The sequence below is a fragment of the Heptranchias perlo genome, chromosome 11 (genome assembly GCF_035084215.1).
Source record: "Heptranchias perlo isolate sHepPer1 chromosome 11, sHepPer1.hap1, whole genome shotgun sequence".
Lineage (NCBI taxonomy): Eukaryota > Metazoa > Chordata > Chondrichthyes > Hexanchiformes > Hexanchidae > Heptranchias > Heptranchias perlo.
The window spans coordinates 42,565,099-42,584,436 of NC_090335.1; the positions used below are offsets into that span (position 1 = coordinate 42,565,099).

General features: G+C 42.6%; 1 protein-coding gene across 3 annotated transcripts in view; it reads left to right on the forward strand.

Annotated features, from left to right (window-relative positions):
* Positions 1–19,338, forward strand: part of si:dkey-100n23.5 — a 236,372-nt gene that overhangs the window by 107,732 nt on the left and 109,302 nt on the right. The window lies entirely within an intron of this gene.

Below are 19,338 nucleotides of genomic sequence, written 5' to 3' on the forward strand. Positions count from 1 at the left end.
TGATAGAGGTATTTAAAATCATGAAGGGTCTAGACAGAGTAGATAGAGAGAAATTGATCCTATTGGCGGAAGGGTCAAGAACCAGAGGACATAGATTTAAGGTGATTGGCAAAATTACCAAAGGTAACATGAGGAAAAACTTTTTTACACAGCGAGTGGTTAGAATCTGGAATGCACTGCCCGAGGGGGTGGTGGAAGCAGATTCAATCATGGCCTTCAAAAGGGAACTGGATGAGTGCCTAAAAGGAAAAAATGTGTAGGGCTATGGGGATAGGGCGGAGGGTGGGACTAGCTGGATTGCTATTGCATAGAGCCGGCATGGACTCGATAGGCCAAAATGCCTCCTTTCATGTTTCTATGATTCTATGAGGAGTTGCTCAGTATGGAGGCTGGAGGATATCTGGGGGAGACACTCAGTGTGGTTTTTGGGGATTGGCATTAGACAAGGAGGATTTTAAAGAAGAGGCAGGAAACGTGGAACAAAGGAGGAGAAAGTGCCAAAGGAGTAAGGGTAGTGACCAAGGCGTGACTTAATGATAAAGGTCAGGCTGCCACTGCAGCGGTTTGGATAGGACAGGTGATGGAATGTATAGTCAGGTGGGAGACTTCGGTAAGGGGCAGGGCATTGCCACTTGTGAGCCAAGTTTCAAAGCCAGTATGTCAATACAATCATCCATAATAATTAATAAATTTGAATTGAATTACAGTACTGCGTAAGAAAATTGAGTGATTCTGTTTGCACAACCCCACACCAAACACTACACTATAGCATAATCTGCCAAGAGTCAAGTAATTGTACTATCACTAGTCTGATTATCCTGGAAACTAATCTTGGGGCTTTGCTGATGGTTCATTGGCTAAATCTATTACTCACTGTGGTAGTGAACATTACAGGAAGGTTGCAATTTTGATCCTGTGGTCTGTATTCGAGTTCCCTGCTCTTCGCAGCAGCAATAGAAACATTGATCTTAATGTGCTTCGTCTAGGGAGGGGAACTATTTGCCACGGTTCCCATTCCTCATTGTGATTCACTGATTCCTGATGGAATATGTGTGTGTGCGTGTGTGCGTGTGTGTGCATGCACGCACGAGGAAATCACACTTGGTTCATTAAGCCACTGACACTGGTTTTAATACATGAAAAATGATCACTTGTTCTGCTATGGCTGTAGCTCTGCATCCCAGCAAGAGTCCAGAAAATGAGGAAAGATTTTTAAGAACATTTGTTGGTGAATTTTTTACATCTTTTAATATTCGGATTGTATCCTTCCCTTTTTTTCTGAAAACTATATCCGAATCCAGACTAAGTCAGGACTTTAGCTTCACTTTACAACTTAAATTTCAATATTGTTCCTTATATACAGAAAGACATCTCAGAGCTCTCCACTAAGAGGAAAAGCACTGGATGCTGAGCAGGAGGGAAAATGGGAGACTGGTCAAAGAGAAAGGTATTCAGTGTTTTGAAAGCAGGTAAGGAGTTAGCAAGGCAGAGGGATCTAGAGAGGGAATTTCAGAGGCAGGGGCATGATGCAGAAGACTGGCCACTAATGGATTGGAAGGAGAGGGGAATAAGGAGTTAATCTGGTGTCAGAAGAGCAGAGGGTGCATGTAGATACATTGCTGGAGGCAAAACATTGAGGATGCAGGAAATCTGAAACAAAAACAGAAAATACTGGAAATGTTTAGCAGGTCAGGCAGCATCCAGCATGCTAATATCACTTCTACCATTTGACCATCTCTTGTTTTCCACTTAAGCACTTTACAGGTCATTCTGTTTCTTTTCCTGTCTGTTTTTTCCCCTACCCCTCTTCCCTTTGTTCTGTTCCTTTTTAAATCTGTTTATCTGTAATATGTTCTGGTTTTGACAAAGGATCTGCATCTGTAGCATTAATTGCTGGAGGAGCTTGCCAAGGTAGGCTGGAGAGAGGCCATGAGGAATTTGAAGATGAGAACAAAAATCAGTTTGTTGGGGAGTGGGAAGCCAGTGGAGCTAGCAATTTTGTAACAAGTGCGGGGCTTTGTGTGCCGAGATCTCGGGCCATGGCAATTTGCAGTTGAACTTAAGTTGAAAATGTGGAAGTCTGTAATTTCCCTTTAAAGAAAAGTAAGGGCAACTTTCCCTACTTCTATCAGATCACTAGCCAATACTGGCAAATTAATGAAGAATATAACTATGGAAAAATAGGACATTTTAAACTATATATAGCAACTATTTTTGAGTTAGATGTAGTATTGATCAGATGTAGGATCAAACTCTTTGACTTCTACCCTGATCAACCTGACCTCAGAAGAGCAATATTGTGATGTTTCTTAGTCTCTCCTACCTCCCCAATTATTCCAGTGATTTTTCTAAGTAACATTGCCCATAATTCAGCACTAACAAATTGTCAGTTTGTGTTATGGACATATTAGAAAAGGTTGAGATTGCTGAACTCATTTCACCTCGAACGCTTACACCTGCCGGAGAGAGGAGATTTGAATCCAAGTGCCAGTGAAAGAACAGTATTATAAGCCATTGAACCACCCACAGGTGGACTGCTTTTTCTGCTCCCTCCCCCAAGAATTTTTAAAATTTCAGGGTTTTTTTTGAGTACTTTTTATTTATCAAGGTTATTGTATTAGAGGGCACATAAAGGATGAGAAGCTAATAACACTCTTTTACTACTTCCTTGTTGATCAGAAGAAGGATATTTAATAATTTTAGAAACCATGGATTAAGAAGGTGAAATCCAGTTTTTACCCAAATGAGGAACACCAGATAATTTTGTTTGTGACTAAATCTTAAACAAACTGTTTCTCTTAATTAGAGTAGAATCATTAAATCTCTAGAAGACTGTAGCAAGAAGATGAATACTAGGATTGGTTTGTAGAAATTACCATCTCCAGTGGCAAGATGTTGACAAAGAAGATTCCTCCTATCTGAAATCATTGGCTGAAGTTTGGTGGGATTTAGGGAGGAGTCATTCAATTGAGGACTATGCAGCAGCTGTTGAGATCTGTTAATGATTACCCAAGTTGTTGTTGATTGCCCAATCAAGGAAACCAATGTGAAGGGGTGAATACAATGGATGAGGTGTCTTTACCGCTGTATCGGCCCTGTGTCACTATTATTTTTTTGATTCTCTTTGTTGGCTTATTATTGTGGTTATAAGCATGTTGGCGAGGCTCTGCATCTAGTCATTTTAGTCGAGTAGGATAATGTAATGTAGGCAAATTCTCTTGTAGATTGCCCACTCCACTGCATTTAAATTGTAGGAGTTATTTTGTTCATGGTCTGTTTACAGACTTATCATAGACTCTTTTTATTTCCTGTCCTTGCTGAATGTTATATTTTACCAAAAATCTTTGGGAGAGGGGGAGGACAGTAGGGAAGAGAAAAAAGAAAAAACACTGATTTTGGACTAAACAAATTGCCAACACAATAACTCCTGCAAGTTCATTGCTGTGGATTATTATCTCAATGTGCTAACTCCACCAAAAGGTTGGATACAGAATTCCACCATATAGTCCTTTAATTTGATAACATTAAAAACTAAATTAAATTGATTTTAAAAAAATAACTGACATAGGACTGATGTAGGGTAAGGGCACATTATTCCGTGTACCTATCCATGCCCTTTGTAAATATATATACTGAACTGCTGTGGAAAAGACTGTTACAAGTTATTCATCTGTGAGAACACCAAGTAATCCATATCTGTAGCAGACATGAAGCAACTGCACAAAAGATTTAAAAAGCTTTTTTTATAGGACTACGTTAAGGAGAAATAAAATTAACAAAGAGAGCTACTTCCATAATGAACTCCATATTTTTAAATGACTGACAAACTCCTGCAGTATCACTTTCTCACAATAAAAGGTACGACAATCAAATGGTTGTAACGGGAGAACATGCTGCTTCCCACTCAGACTGACAAGTACAAATCCCAACCACAGCTTTGATTGACACTCATATTCACCTGTTCCCAGGCTAGTTTTGAGAGCTCTTTGCCTGAGCCACTTAATGAAGCTCTTTGCAATAAAATCCTCCACCTCCAGGTGGTGAGTTGGTATATGATCACAAGATGTGTATGGGTGATAAAGACCATTTGACCCATCCCGGTCTGTCCATTCAGGAAAAAGCCTACAGTTTTCACCTGCCTCTCTCTCCTCCCCCTCCCCCTCCCCCTCCCCCCACCCCCCCATGACCGTATTCTAATTAAGAGAAATACCGTACTCCATCTTAAATGATTGCAGGGTCTTTGTCTCCACTACTGTACCCAGAAGTCCATTCCGTGTGTTGATCATTAATTATGTGAAGATCACTTCCAACCTCCTAAATTTATCTTTCACCACCTGTGCTCCTTGTTGTATTGTAATAGTTTGACTTGAAGTAGTTTTCTGGATTTACTTTTTCTATACTGCTTTAGGACTCTATGCTACAGTCATGCACCAATCATAAAGTTGCATTAGTACAACCAGAAACACCTCTCTGTCATAGATCAGTCCTTCCATTTCCTCCCCCACCAGCTTAAGGTGGCTGAATGGTGTAGGGCCAAAAGGCAAATAAAAAATTGTTTCACAAGATGAAAGACAGCGCTTAGCACTTTTTACAAAATCTAGTAGGATTGTGATGACTTCTGTTAGTTTGTCTGTTATTTTTTTCTGAGTGGCATGTGCTTGGTCCAAGCAGGTCCCATAGTTTGATGAACACTGAGAACACTTTGTAGGCACAAGTGCATTGTACTCTCTGGGGCAATAATTGCCTTAATAACAGTGACTACAGTTCAGAAGTATTTTATTGGCTCTAAGGCACTTTAGGATGTCCTGAGGAGAAACTATGTCAACATTCAAGATTAGATTGGATAGGTGCATGAAGGAAAAAGGGTTGAAGGGATATGGGAACAGGGCGGATAGATGTGATTAAAACTATTTGCTTGCGTGGAGGGTAAATGCTAGTTGGGGCCAATGGCCTGTTTCCATCTTTGTATTTCTGTGTATCAGGATCTGAAAGGCACTATATAAATGCAACATCCTTCCTTCCATCCTTTCTGCCCTCCCTCCTTTCCTTTATCCCCCCTCCTCCCTTTCTTTCAATATAGTTCATCAGTTGCATTAATTTAGATATTGATATTTACTAAATAGTCATCTTAGTTTTGGTGGGTATTGTTTACCTATGTTACACATGCCTCATAATTATTTGCATTTAATTAATGGGATTGATAAAATGATTTTTGGGGGGTAATTTTAACCCCCAAGAACGGGTGGGTTGGAGGTGGGCGGGAGGTTAAAGTAGCAGCTTTTTGAAGTGGGAGTGCATCCTGGCTCCAACGCGCCCACTTCCGGGTTTAACCCAGGTGAGTTAGGATGCACGCGCAAAACAGATACCAGAAGTCCCGTCCCCACTTAAAGTTGGCGGGCCGATATTTAAATGGCCAATTCAGGTAGTTGAAACACTTTACGTACTTAACTTTTCATGGACTCAGCAACAGAAACGGATTTAACTACTCCTGAATGTGTCTACCGTGGCTTCTGAAACATGCCACGGTAGACACATTCAGGAGTAATGACTTGGATATGAATGACTTGGATATGAATGTAAAAGGTATGATCAGTAAGTTCGCTGATGATACAAAAATTGGTAGGGTGGTAAATAGCGAGGAGGATAGCCTCAGTCTGCAGGACGATATAGATGGGTTGGTCAGATGGGCGGAACAGTGGCAAATGGAATTTAACCCGGAAAAGTGCGAGGTGATGCACTTTGGAGGGACTAACAAGGCAAGGGAATACACAATGAATGGGAGGACCCTAGGCAAGACAGAGGGTCAGAGGGATCTTGGTGTGCAAGTTCACAGATCCCTGAAGGCGGCGGAACAGGTAGATAAGGTGGTAAAGAAGGCATATGGGATACTTGCCTTTATTAGCCGAGGCATAGAATATAAGAGCAAGGAGGTTATGATGGAGCTGTATAAAACACTGGTTAGGCCACAGCTGGAGTACTGTGTGCAGTTCTGGTCGCCACACTACAGGAAGGATGTGATCGCTTTGGAGAGGGTGCAGAGGAGATTCACCAGGATGTTACCAGGGCTGGAGCGCTTCAGCTATGAAGAGAGACTGGGAAGATTGGGTTTGCTTTCCTTGGAGCAGAGGAGGCTGAGGGGGGACATGATTGAGGTGTACAAAATTATGAGGGGCACAGATAGGATGGATACTAAGGAGCTTTTTCCCTTCGTTGAGGGTTCTATAACAAGGGGACATAGATTCAAGGTAAAAGGCGGGAGGTTTAGAGGGGATTTGAGAAAGAACTTTTTCACCCAGAGGGTGGTTGGAGTCTGGAACTCACTGCCTGATAGGGTTGTGGAGGCAGGAACCCTCACAACATTCAAGAAGCATTTGGATGAGCACTTGAAATGCCATAGCATACAAGGCTACGGACCAAATGCTGGAATATGGGATTAGAGTGGACAGGGCTGATGGCCGGCGCGGACACGATGGGCCGAAGGGCCTCTATCTGTGCTGTATAACTCTATGACTCTATGCCAGTGAAACGGAGGCGAGTTGCAGCCGAAGCTCATTTGGCCCTTTAAACCAGTGATTGACACATCTCATACCTACATTTTGGAGCCCCTCAAACTGACCAGACCAGCGCATTGGATCTATTCCACACTTCATCTGAGGAGGAGGAAAATGAAGATGGGGAACCCATCGACAGAGCAGCTGCGCATGTTGCATAATTAATATGTTATTAATAAATTATAATGGGGAATAAGGAAATGGCAGAGACGTTAAACAAATATTTTGTATCTTTCTTCACAGTAGAAGACACAAAAAACATTGCGGAAATAGTGGGGAACAAAGGGTCTAATGAGAATGAGGAACTTAAAGCAATTAAGATTAGTAAAGAAAAAGTACTGGAGAAATTAATGGGACTAGAAGCTGACAAATCCCCTGGTCCCGATGGCCTACGTCCTAGGGTTTTAAAAGAGGTGGCTGCAGAGATAGTGGATGCCTTCGTTTTGATCTTCCAGAATTCCCTAGATTCTAGGACGGTCTCCATGGATTGGAAGGTAGCAAATGTAACCCTGCTATTCAAGAAAGGAGGGAGAAAGAAAACGGGAAACTAAAGGCCAGTTAGCCTGACATCAGTAGTAGGGAAAATGCTAGAATCTATTATTAAGGCCGTAGCAACAGGGCACTTAGAAAATCATAATATGATTAGGCCGAGTCAATACGTTTTCATGAAAGGGAAATCATGTTTGACAAATCTATTAGAGTTTTTTGAGGATGTAACTAGCAGGGTGGATAAGGGTTACCAGTGGATGTAGTATATTTGGATTTTCAAAAGGCATTTGATAAGGTGCCACACAAGAGATTGTTACACAAGATTAGAGCTCATGGGATTGGGGGTAATATATTAGCATGGATCAAGGATTGGTTAATGGACAGAAAATAGAGAGTGGGAATAAATGGGTCATTTTCCGGTTGGCAGGTTGTAACTAGTCGGATGCCGCAAGGATCAGTGCTAGTGCCTCAACTGTTTACAATCTACATCAATGACTTAGATGAGGGGACCGAGTGTAATGTATCCAAGTTTGCTGACGAAACAAAGCTAGGTAGGAAAGTAAGCTGTGAGGAGGACGCAAAGAGGCTGAAAAGGGATATAGACGGGTTAAGTGAGTGGGCAAGAAGGTGGCAGATGGAGTATAATGTAGGGAAATGTGAAATTATCCACTTTGGTGGGAAGGATTGAAAAGCAGAATATTTTTTAAAAGGTGAGAGACTAAGAAATGTTGGTAGTGATAGGGATTTGGGTGTCCTTGTACACAAATCACAGAATCACATGCAGGTATAGCAAGCAATTAGGAAGGCAAATGGTATGTTAGCCTTATTGCAAGGTGGTTGGAGTATAAGAGTAAAGAAGTCTTGCTGCAATTATACAGGGCTTTGGTGAGACCACACCTGGAGTACTGTGTAAAGTTTTGGTCTCCTTACCTAAGCAAGGCTTTACTTGCCTTAGAGAGGGTGCAACAAAGGTTCATTAGATTGATTCCTGGAATGAGAGGGTTGTCCTGTGAGGAGAGATTGAGTAGAATGAGCCTATATTCCCTGAAGTTTAGAAGAATGAGAGGTGATCTCATTGAAACGTATAAAATTCTGAGAGGGCTTGACAAGATGGATACTAAGAGGCTGTTTCCCTTGGCTGGAGAGTCTAGAACTAGGGGGCATGGTCTCAAGATAAGGGATCGGCCATTTAGGACCAAGATGAGGAAAACTTTCTTCACTCAGAGGATTGTGAGTCTTTGGAATTCTCTACCTGAGAGGGCTGTGGATGCTGAGTCGTTGAGTATATTCAAGACTGAGATTGATCGATTTTTGGACACTCAGGGAATCAAGGGATATGGGGATAGGGCAGAAAAGTGAAGTTGAGGTAGAAGATCAGCCACGATCTTATTGAATGGCGGAGCAGTCTCGAGGGGCCGTATGGCCTACTCCTGCTCCTATTTTTTTATGATCTTATGTTCTAAGACGTGGCAGTGGTGGTGATAATGATTAAATTTAACATGCCATAACAAAAAATATACAAATTAACAACATGACAGCCGGTCAAACACTCTTGTGCATACCCTTGGTGAATTACTATGGCTTAGACTTTCTCTTTCTACCACTTCTACGTGGTGCATCTCCTGTGGCTTTAGCAGAGGTATTAGCAGGTTGCTCAGATCCCTGCCGTGACTGCTGAGATGCTCTCGGCCTACGACCTCTGGGTTTTGGAGCTCGTGAGGGCAACACCAAAGACTGCTCCACCTGCACCTGCGCAGGGGCAGACTCGGTCATTGGGAGAGGAGGTAGCATTGCGGGTACTGGTTGGGGAGGGGGCAATGGGTCAGACATGGGGGGGCGCTTTGAGTGAAGTCCCCACTTCCATGATCCCTTTCACCATCATCCCTCTCCCGGGCCAGCGCTCATCACTTACGTCACTCTGCTGGCCAGCAGGTTGGTGAGGAGACGTGCCGTGTTTTAAGGCCATGGCCAACGTATCGATCTGCCTGTTTGAGGAGGCATACATGTTGGCATCCATAGTCCGCACGGCCATTGCCATGGCCTGCATAGACTCATTTGAGAGCCGTGCTTGAATGGAGGCTGACATTCTCTCCATCGCAGACATTCTCACATTTACCTGCAACACCAACCCACTAGCTATTGTGGAGAGTGTGCGTGGCATTTTTTCCCTTGCCTCGTAAAGTTGCTGCTGCACCTCGATCATTCTCCTACTCAACGATGGCCCTTGGGGTTCAGCATCTGTGTCCATCTGAACAGAGCTCGGAGAGGAGCGCGCCCTCCGACGCGGACTCTGCACAGTTGCGCCTGCCACCAGTGTCTGCTCATGCTCACTTGTGAGTGGTGAATCACCAGGTGACAACCCAACTGTCTATCAGGACCCACCAAAGTGCGAGTATCAGTGCTGGTGCATGGTTGTATGCCCTGTGATGGTGCACCATCAGAAGGAATCACTTCCTTCCATTTTTGCTGATTCCGTGTGACGCCGTGAAGGCCCTGAAGACAACAGAAAGCGATATTAACGATTCATCGCAAAAGTGACGATCATTCCAATGACCATAGTGAAGTCTGGCACAGTTACATCATTGATAAAATCAATTCATCATGTGTGTGAAAGATGTTAAATTTCTGTCACCAGCCATCTGCGGGTTATCAGCCGCTCCATCTCCGATGGATAGGCATGCGACTGTCCAACTTATTTCCATGGCCTCCTCCTCCACATCTGTCACCTCCACTATGTGGTGGGCCATCTCCAGTTCTGCTCCTCTCACTTGCGTTTTGCACTCTCTTCTACAAGGGGAAAAAGAACTCACCTGTGAGTGACTGAAGGTGATGTATTCACCCGATGGATGCGTTGCTTTGGGTGAGGCTAACAATGAAAGAGATGCATCAGAGGGTGACTATCAGACAGATACATCACATTGCATCAGGTTTGGGGTGAGTGGCAGTGGTGGGTGAATAAATGGGCAGTTGAGGAAATGCATAGAAAGTGAAGGATGGTTGATGCTGACACTTAACTGGGTGTGAGGAATTATGTGATGGGGTAGGCGTGCCAACACAGAGTGAAGGCGGGGGGTGGGGGGTGTTGTTGAACAACAGATGATCTGGGTGAATCAACACTTGTACTCACTTTTCCTGACCTGATTAGGTCATTAAAACGCTTCCTGCACTGAACCTAAGACCTGGACACCGTGCTCCAGCTGCTCACCCCTTCTGCCATCTCCAGCCAAGCCTTTTTGTTTACAGAGCCAGGTCTCTTCCTGCCATCCATTGGAAACATTACCTCCCTCCTGGCTCACTGCAGCCAGCACTACATCCAGGGAGGCATCATTAAATATAGAAGCAGCCTTTGCTTTCCTGGATTCCATTTCTCCTTTCTCCTTCAAAATCCATTCTTTGACTGGTCCTTTAAATAGTGGGCTTTAAATCACGTCATTTGGTGTGCGGGAGGCCCGCTGTACAGCTTGGAGACGTTGATTTCAGATTTAAGCCCACACACTTGACTTCCGGGTTCCCCATGCACAACTCCACCCACCCGCTGACTTCCCGCCGCCATGCTAAAATCATGGCCCTAGTGTCTAACATTACATAGAATTACATAGAAATTACAACATGGAAACAGGCTATTTGGCCCAACCGGTTCATGTTGGTGTTTATCCTCCACACGAACGGTAATCCTAATCCATGTGCACGTCCTATTCCCATATCCCTTTATTCCCTTGCCCAGAACCATCTATTTAACCTATTCTTAAATGTTGACATGGTCTCTGTTTCAATCATTAACATTCCAAACTCTCTATGTAAAAAATCTTCCTCCTGCTCTCTGTCCTAAATCTCTTACATTTAGTTTTATATCTATATCCCATTGCATTCCTGGACAGATTCCATCCTGTGGACAGTGGTTGTTTATTTTATTTTTCATTTCCACAGAATTTTAGGGGTAGGATGGTAATAGAGGTCATTGATAAAGATTGATCAAGAATGGATTCATCATAACAGTGTTGACAAAGGAAGCCCCAAACCAGCAAGTGGGATGGTGTTAATGCCCCATTGGTACAGAGATCAGCCTCGGCGGGTGATTTTCCCATGCTGTTGAATGGAAAGCAGCACTAGGAGAAAACTTAAATGGCTACTGTGGGTTATCACTTTTTTAGGTCACCAGCGAGCTAAATTCTCAACATTGCTGATCTGTATGGAGTTTCTCTAGACAGTAAGGAAAGTTTAAGGTCATAAACTTAAATAGTTTTACACAAGTGCATTTAGAGTTTTGCTGATGAGCAGTTTCCCATTGCCAATGGTGCACTAAAATCCTTACAATATAAACAAGCGGATTTCAGAGCGACAACTATTGCAGAAACACTTCAATGGAAGCAGTTCTGCAATACAACAATGTTATAAGGAATCCTGAGGGATAATCATAGTATGTTATAACACAGAAGGAGGCCATTTGGCCCTTTGTGCCTCTGCCGGGTCTTTGAAAGAGCTAACCAATTGGTCACACTCCCTTGCTCTTTCCCCATAACTCTGTAAATTTTTTCCCTTCAAGTATTTATCCAATTCTCTTTTGAAAGTTACTATTGATTCTGCTTCCACCACCCTTTCAGGCAGCGCTTTCCAGATCATGACTGCATTAAAAAAAAATGTTTCCTCATGTTGCCTCTGGTTCTTTTGCCAATCACCTTAAATCTGTCGTCCTCTGGTTATCGACTCTTCTGCCGCTGGAAAGAATTTCTCCTTATTTACTCTATCAAAACTGTTCATGATTTCAACCTCTCTGCTCTAAGGAGAACAGCCCCAGTTTCTCCAGTCTCTCTACATAAATGAAGTCCCTCATCCGTGGTACCATTCTAGTAAATCTCCTAAAGTGACATCCTTCCTAAAGTGACATCCTTCCTAAAGTGTGGTGCCCAGAACTGGACAATAAAGAAGTGACTGGAAAATGAAAATCTGGGTGAAATTGTAAATAGAAATGACTACAGGGTAGGGAACTGGGGAGTGACACAGTGTTTGGATTAAAATGTCTCTTTTTCCAATCTACAATGTATTTAGTCCAACAAATTTTTTTACTTAATTAAAATTGCATCACGCAGGGGCAGCTTGTAGCCAATTGAGGTTGAAGATTGTGGAACAACCTTGTGCCTTCCCATGGCCAGTAGAATATTGAGCCATTGTCATTGTGTATTGATACATTTCTTCAACCCATTGGCTTCTTTGCTGTTTGTTCCATCACCACATTCATTGTACTGTATACAAATTTTAAGTCTCAAAAAAGTTATTATTGTTATACACTATTCTTTCGCTGCACAAAAGTGCTTTTTTCTGCCTGAACATTATAGAACATTAACTATGTTCTCCCTCTGCCAAGTCTTCCCTTCAACTGATAGTGTAGAGCTGTACACATTCTGAAACGGAAATGTAGGGTTCGTATGAAAATGGAAGGAATAGCAAATATTAAGTGAGCCTATCCAGTCAAAACTGCTCTTTGGCTCCGATCAATTTGAACAGGCCATGTTCAAACTGTCCCATTGTGCAACCTGGTAACACTTATCCGACTATACTAAGCCAAGGTAGCTCATAGCACATCGTGCTGACTGTGTGCAATTTTGCAAGGCTAGGTCCTTTGAATAATTAGCATAAGCTCAAGAAACATCTCTTTTCTGGCTGCTAACCTAATGGGGCAAGCAAAAAAATCTGGTTGGCAGCTCAAATTTAAACAGATGTGATCACTTTAAGTTAATTAGTTACATGTGGGGACATATGTTGTTTCAGTGATACAAAGGTTCAGAATGGAATTTGAATGTTGTCAGTCTTTGCCAAGGCAGGTGGTGGGGGTCAGGACGGTGGTAAGAAAAAAGTATAAGGTAAAATTGAAGTAAACGTTAACTCAATACGGAGGCATCAAACAGAGTCTGTGGGAAAGTGATGGAACATGTGGGCAAGTGATGGAGCAGCAAGGCCCCTGAACCTCTTTTTGATGGCTGTGGTAATAGTAATAAAGCTCATGCCGGATATTACGTCTTCAGATGAGGCTTCGCCCACAGTGCAAGCCTTGCTTATAAGAAGTGAGTGCGGTGGATGTTCCAGGATGTCACCAGCTGATGCAGGCTGAAAGGGAGAGGATATATTTAATTAGTTTTTTTTGTGTTTGCATTTACCCATTGCTGTATTTTACTCAATGCATTAGTTGCCTTTTCTGGGAAATCCTCTATTTTTGTATTTTTGTTTCTTTTTCCTTGCCAGTACTTAGCTTTATTATTCTTTGTTGCTGCCATCTTTGAAATCACACCATACAAAGAATACTCCTTTGGTGGTTCCAAATACACTGCAGAATTGAGTGGGGAAGTGTGACCGCGAGGGGCCAGCAAATGCAGGAGCAGTGACTCCTAAGGCATTTTCTTCACGCCTGTCACTGCCCTGTACTTGTAAGAGGAGACCTGCCTTTGCCAGCTCTCCTTCATAAGACAAGCTACCACAGCATCTGTGGTATGCTTTTGCATGCATTTATGATTTTACTATACATTCATCATAAAATGATAGCTTCCGCTACTAGGATATAGTTCATTTGTTATTATATTGTGTCACTGAAATAAAAAATAGAAATTTTTACGGTAAAAATTGAAGATCTTTGAAGTAGGTGGTGCGCAGCTCTAACATCATCTGGAGCCTTGTATTGCCAGCATGGAAGCTAACTAAATCCTAACTTTAACATTTGAGTTTTTATGCCCTCAGAGGGAGTGTTGCAAGTTCTCGGATAGGTTAGTATGGTAAAAACAATGTTAATTTGGCGTGATTCATTCCCGCTCCACCCAGTAATTGTTAATACTATTATCTACATTTCTAAAAACATGTTTTGTATGATTACTCCACACAGAGGATGGTATGTGTTTGGAATGGACTTCCCAGGAAGGTGATCAAAGCTGGTAGCATCAGTAATTTTAAGAGGGAGTTGAACAAGTATTTGAGGAAGAAAATTAATAGAGGAATATAGGTAGTGAACTGTGCATTCTGTTTTTGAACCCTGGGGCTGGTCAGATGGTTAAAACGGTCTTTTCTGGTATTGTGCATTCTTATGTTACTATTTCTACTTTCTAGATAATTATTGCTGGGGACACTGCTTGAAGTGTAAATTCAGTGTGGTGTCAAACCTGGTTTGCAAAGCATTCAGGAGACCAATGGAGCCAGGACACTTTGTAAACCTGCCTGACTTTAATTTAGTTTAGCAGAGGCCGTTCTCCCCTTCTCTGCTCTCTAAACATTCAAATTTCTCATTTTTAGGAAACGGCTCTGCCCAAGTTCATATCCAGCAATGCACAGATCTCTCTTAAACTGGAAGGTTAAACATCCAGCCAGGCAGGTACCACGCAGTGTAAATTGGGGTTCTGCCTGGCTGGAACCTGAACTGCAGCTACCAGTCTCTGACTGTTCACATGATTGCTAGCAGTCTCTGATTGTATGCATCCTTGGAGCAGTGGGACAGTACAGTGCACAGTGGTGGGGCTTAGTTTTGCAGCTGCATTTTACCACACATAATGAGCTCCTTTTTCAGCCATCCCATCTTGGAAGACACCAGGCAGAAAAGCAGCAGAGAAGTTATATCAGGTTGTTCTTGTGCATTTCCTAGCAGCCAAGGATGTTCTCGGCAGAAGTCTGAGACCAGAAAAAAAGTTTCTTTTTTTTTCTTAAGTACCTCTTTCTGTTCTCACTCTTTCCCCTCCCCATTAACAGTAACTATGATAAGTTGAGAAGTCCTGTTATCCTGTCTACAGGAGGAAGTTTGAAGGCAGGAAATATAATGATGTATCAGATGTATCTGAGGAGAAAAGAATGGGAAAGTATTGGCATTTTACACATGACTTCCATTATAACTGACCTTGCTTATAAATATTATTCAAAGTTTGAAAAATCTAACATGACAGACTTAAAAACTTCATGCACTTAAAGTTATAAAAATAGGGTTTATTCCAGTGGAAAAATTGTTGAGTAGATGTTGATGTTATACAGTACTATGTCAAAAATGAATTGAATTGTCACCTGCGCTATAACATCAGAAAATGCATTAGTTAGCAAGAGAACAGCATATTTACCAGCATACATGGGCAACATTGCCCAATGTGTGATGTCTCTTGATTAATCACTGATTGTTTTTCTTGATGTAATTTGCTCCTTCCAACCTCGACTGCTCCTATGTCAGTTTTGGTGGCCAGTCGGTCAGAAAAATTAATAGAAGACAACATTCTTTTGACATGATGGAGAGCTCGTTTGTTGTGCCCTTCAGTAAACAATGCTTTTAAATATTCATTTTATGTTCACTGGTGAAAAGGGAAATTTGTATATCCCCTTCAGTGGTCATATTTAAGGATGTGAAAGAGCCACTGGAAAGGAGAAATGGCTGATTTATAACAGAACTTAAATAAGCCAAGACCTGATTAATAAGGTGGTTGTTTTACATCTTCTATTTTTTCCAATACCGTACTTACTAAACTATTGTATTAACATATGTAATCAAAGATAATAGTGCTGAAGAAATCAGTTGCTATATTCGTAAGATTGAATAAAAGTGCATGCAGACCCAGAGGCAGAAATTATAAAAATCAATATCAGTGAGCTGACGTTCAAACGGATTAATTGAAACTTGGTTTAAGTCACATTTTCCTGCTAGAAAAGACCTATTAAATGATCATTTCCTTTTTAAACTAAATCAAAAACGCAATTTGAATATTTATGTTTGTCTGTGTGTTTTACTTATTTGCACTTGTAACACTTGAGTATAATTTCCTGATGGCTTTACGTCTGTGAGATACAAACTCCAACTTTATACATCTCTCTGGCAGCGCTTGTGGAGGGGATAGGTCATGAAATTGGGCACCTGTTCTCATGTGCCTGATTTGTAGTGGGGTAAGTTTTGTGAGGTGCGATCTTTGTAGGCCATAAAAGGGGGCACTGCAGCACGCAGAACCCTACTTGAAATTGAATAATTATTAAAATAAGGTCCCATGCTGAATTTCACAATACACCTCAGTCATATAAAACGGGCACATGGCAGCTCAACAGACCTGGCCTGCTTTAGCTTAATCCTTAAAACAAGGTTTTTGTTTGAGTTTTTTGGCAGTAAGCATTTATCTACTTCTGCATTTAACATTTTGCATAGAACTTTAGGCATGTGTATTTCTGCTTTTTTGCTAAAGTCTTCAGTTTGCTAATCGACACTTTGCTGGAATCTTTGCTATTGCTGCTCCATTACAAGTTGTAGCTAACATATTTGAAGTGTTCCCATTGTGCTGCATGAGTTTGATGAGGACGAATTCATATGGGAACAAAATCTTTAGATTAAATGATACCTCAAACCATGTAAGTAAAAATCAAAATGCTGCAGATGCTGGATATCTGAAACAAAAACAGAACAAGCACACACAGGGCAATCATCATCTGTTGGGGGAATAGTTAGTCTACTTTTTTGATGTGTATTTATAAAAAATGGTACGTACCCGATGTTAATTGTATCCATGTGATTTATATCAATTAGTGTTAATTGTATTCAGGTGGTGTGTATCAATTGGGGCTCTCTTGTATCTATATATAAGAGAGCTTATCCAGGGTGGGGTGTGTGTAATGTGGAGCTCTGTGAATAAAGGCTTGGAAGCAACTGAAGACCAGGCTCTAGTATTCTATCCTTCATCACTGGGCTATCCAGCTTGTAACACCCGACATGTTCTGTTCACAGAGAGATTGACCTGCTGTGTGTTTCCAGTTTTTACCTTAAACTATGGAGGTTAAATTGGATAACCCACGAAACCGGGCGCAGGGGTCGAGGTGCGTAACATTCGTGCTGCCTGATGTTTTACATGATTGCTGCGAGCAGCCAGGCCTACTTGCGCTGTTGAATGCCTGCTCACCAGCAGGGGGCCCCAACATCGCGAGTGGCTAGCACCACTTAAAGGCATCCAGCACCTCTTACTTGCAAAATATAAGATACGGGTCCGCACGGAGTCTGAACGGAGATCAGACATCGCACACGTAAAACACAGATGCAGATCCCTTCTCTATGTTTACAAACTGTTGATTTATGTTAAAACATTGAATAAAGGTTGCACACTACTAAATCCCATATCCTCCAATCTGCAAGCCAGATCTCACCAATCTGCCGATCTGAGTTTCTACCAGGCCTGCGAGAGAGCGTGCAGCAAGGTTCTCTGCTGATGCACTAGAGGCCTTGGTGCAAGAGGTGGACAGAATTAGGGGCATCCTATATTCGCAAGGGGGCAAGAGCACCCCCAGACATATGCTCCCGAGGCAGTGGGAAGCAATAGAGGACGAAGTCAATGCCAGGCACTTTGCACCAAAAACATGGATACAGTGCAGGAAGAAGTTCATTGCTTTGACACAAGTGGTCAAGGTGAGTGAGGTCAAATGTCAAGTGGTTACTCCTACCAACTGCGCCACTAGCCGCATCCACTGCTTCATGCACTACACCCCCCCCCCCATCACCCACATACCAACAAACTCTTTCAATCAGGACTCAACTCTTCCAATCAGATGCTTCCTCTCAGCCTCACACATTACCACTGTTGCAAGCTACACACCCACAACTCACAGGTCGCACAGACTGACAGCTATTCAACCATGACAGGCACATCACCCAAACATCTTACAGGACACTCACTGACACACGACCCGCTTTCTTGCAGGAGAAGGTGGTGCATAACAGGAGACAGCAAGTGACAGTGGCTCCATGGAACCATGAACCTGCTGTCCTCTCTCAGGATGACAGCATTCCTGTCCCACCCCTGCCACTCTGTCAGTGCCCTTGCTGTTGCCTGTCAGCTAGCCAGCCCACTTCCTGTAGAGAATTGAAATTTTATTACAGGAACATAGGAAGATAGAAACAGGGGCAGGCCGTTTAGCCCCTTGAGCCTGTTCTGCCATTCAGTGAGATCTTGGTTGATCTGTGACCTAACTCCTTATACCCCCCCTTAGCCCCATATCCCTTAATACCTTTGGTTAACAAAAATCTATCAATCTCAGATTTAAAATTAATAATTGAGCTAGCATCAACTGCCGTTTGCAGAAGAGTGTTCCAAACTTCTACCGCCTTTGCATGTAGAAGCATTTCCTAACTTCATTCCTGCAAGTCCTGGCTCTAATTTTTAGACTATGTCCCCTAGTCCTAGTATTCAAGTATAGAAGACCTCCAAAAACTGTTGCAAATGCATCAGCAGCCAGGAGCAATGATCCAGCAATTAACCTGTAAACCCTGGTGATCCCTTTAAATAGCGCTGGTGGGGGATCCTCCACGCTGTTTACGACCTTTCAGCTGTACGAGGTTAAGACAATGCGTTGGCTGGAGCGTTGAGTTCCAAAATCACATCTGTTCCTTTAAATCAGCGCTGCACACTGATCTATCGCACATTTTCCCTACTTTACATGCTGACAGCGTTCATTATCTGCGCGTGCTAAAACGTCTTTACCAAGATGGCGTCTGGTGCACGACACGTTAGAAATGTGCGCGTGCATTCCGGACGCCATTTTGGGTCCTTAGGAGGCCGCATAGCTCCTATAAAACGGGTGCTACGCGGCCCAATTTATAGCCCTATATGTTCACTCCTGTCAATACCTAAGGATCTGTCTTTATAGACTACAGCGCTTGTACCTGGGTATTTGGGAAGACACCTGTCATTGCCAAAGCAATGTCCAAACTGTGCCTCTGCAGATTGACTCACAGACAGCTCCAAGGAATGGAGTGATTCTTCTTGTAGCTGATGGTCACAGCAGCATCAAGCAACAGGATCCTAGGGCCTTCTGTTAGATAAGCCAGTCTGCAGTGCGTACCTGTATAGCACAAGTGACTGATGCCATGTTTGCCAGAGGAAACACCTTTATCACTTTTCCAATGGAAAGGAGGCCAACACTGCAGATGACACAAAACTTTTACTGGCTAACTGCTTTCCCAATAGTCCCAAGCAGTATTGACGGAACCGTTGTGGTCGTCAGGGCTTCAAATGTCAGCCTTAATGTAGTCAATTTTGACTCTGTTCAATGTCCGAAACTGGCACCATAATGGTTAATAGCCATATGACTTTATTTAGCACAAGCAAGAATCAATACCTTACAGTATTTAAGCAGTTTACAAAGAACAGTTGAGAATTATATTACCCTGTTATTCTTTGGGTAGAAGCTGCGACTTCGTTCCCCGATCTTTCTTGCACGTACTCTCGTTCTCATTTACCTGCCTGGTACTTTCTTTTCTGTCCTCTACACTGAACAAAGGCTCATACTCCCCAGTTATACCCAAAAAAAACGGAAC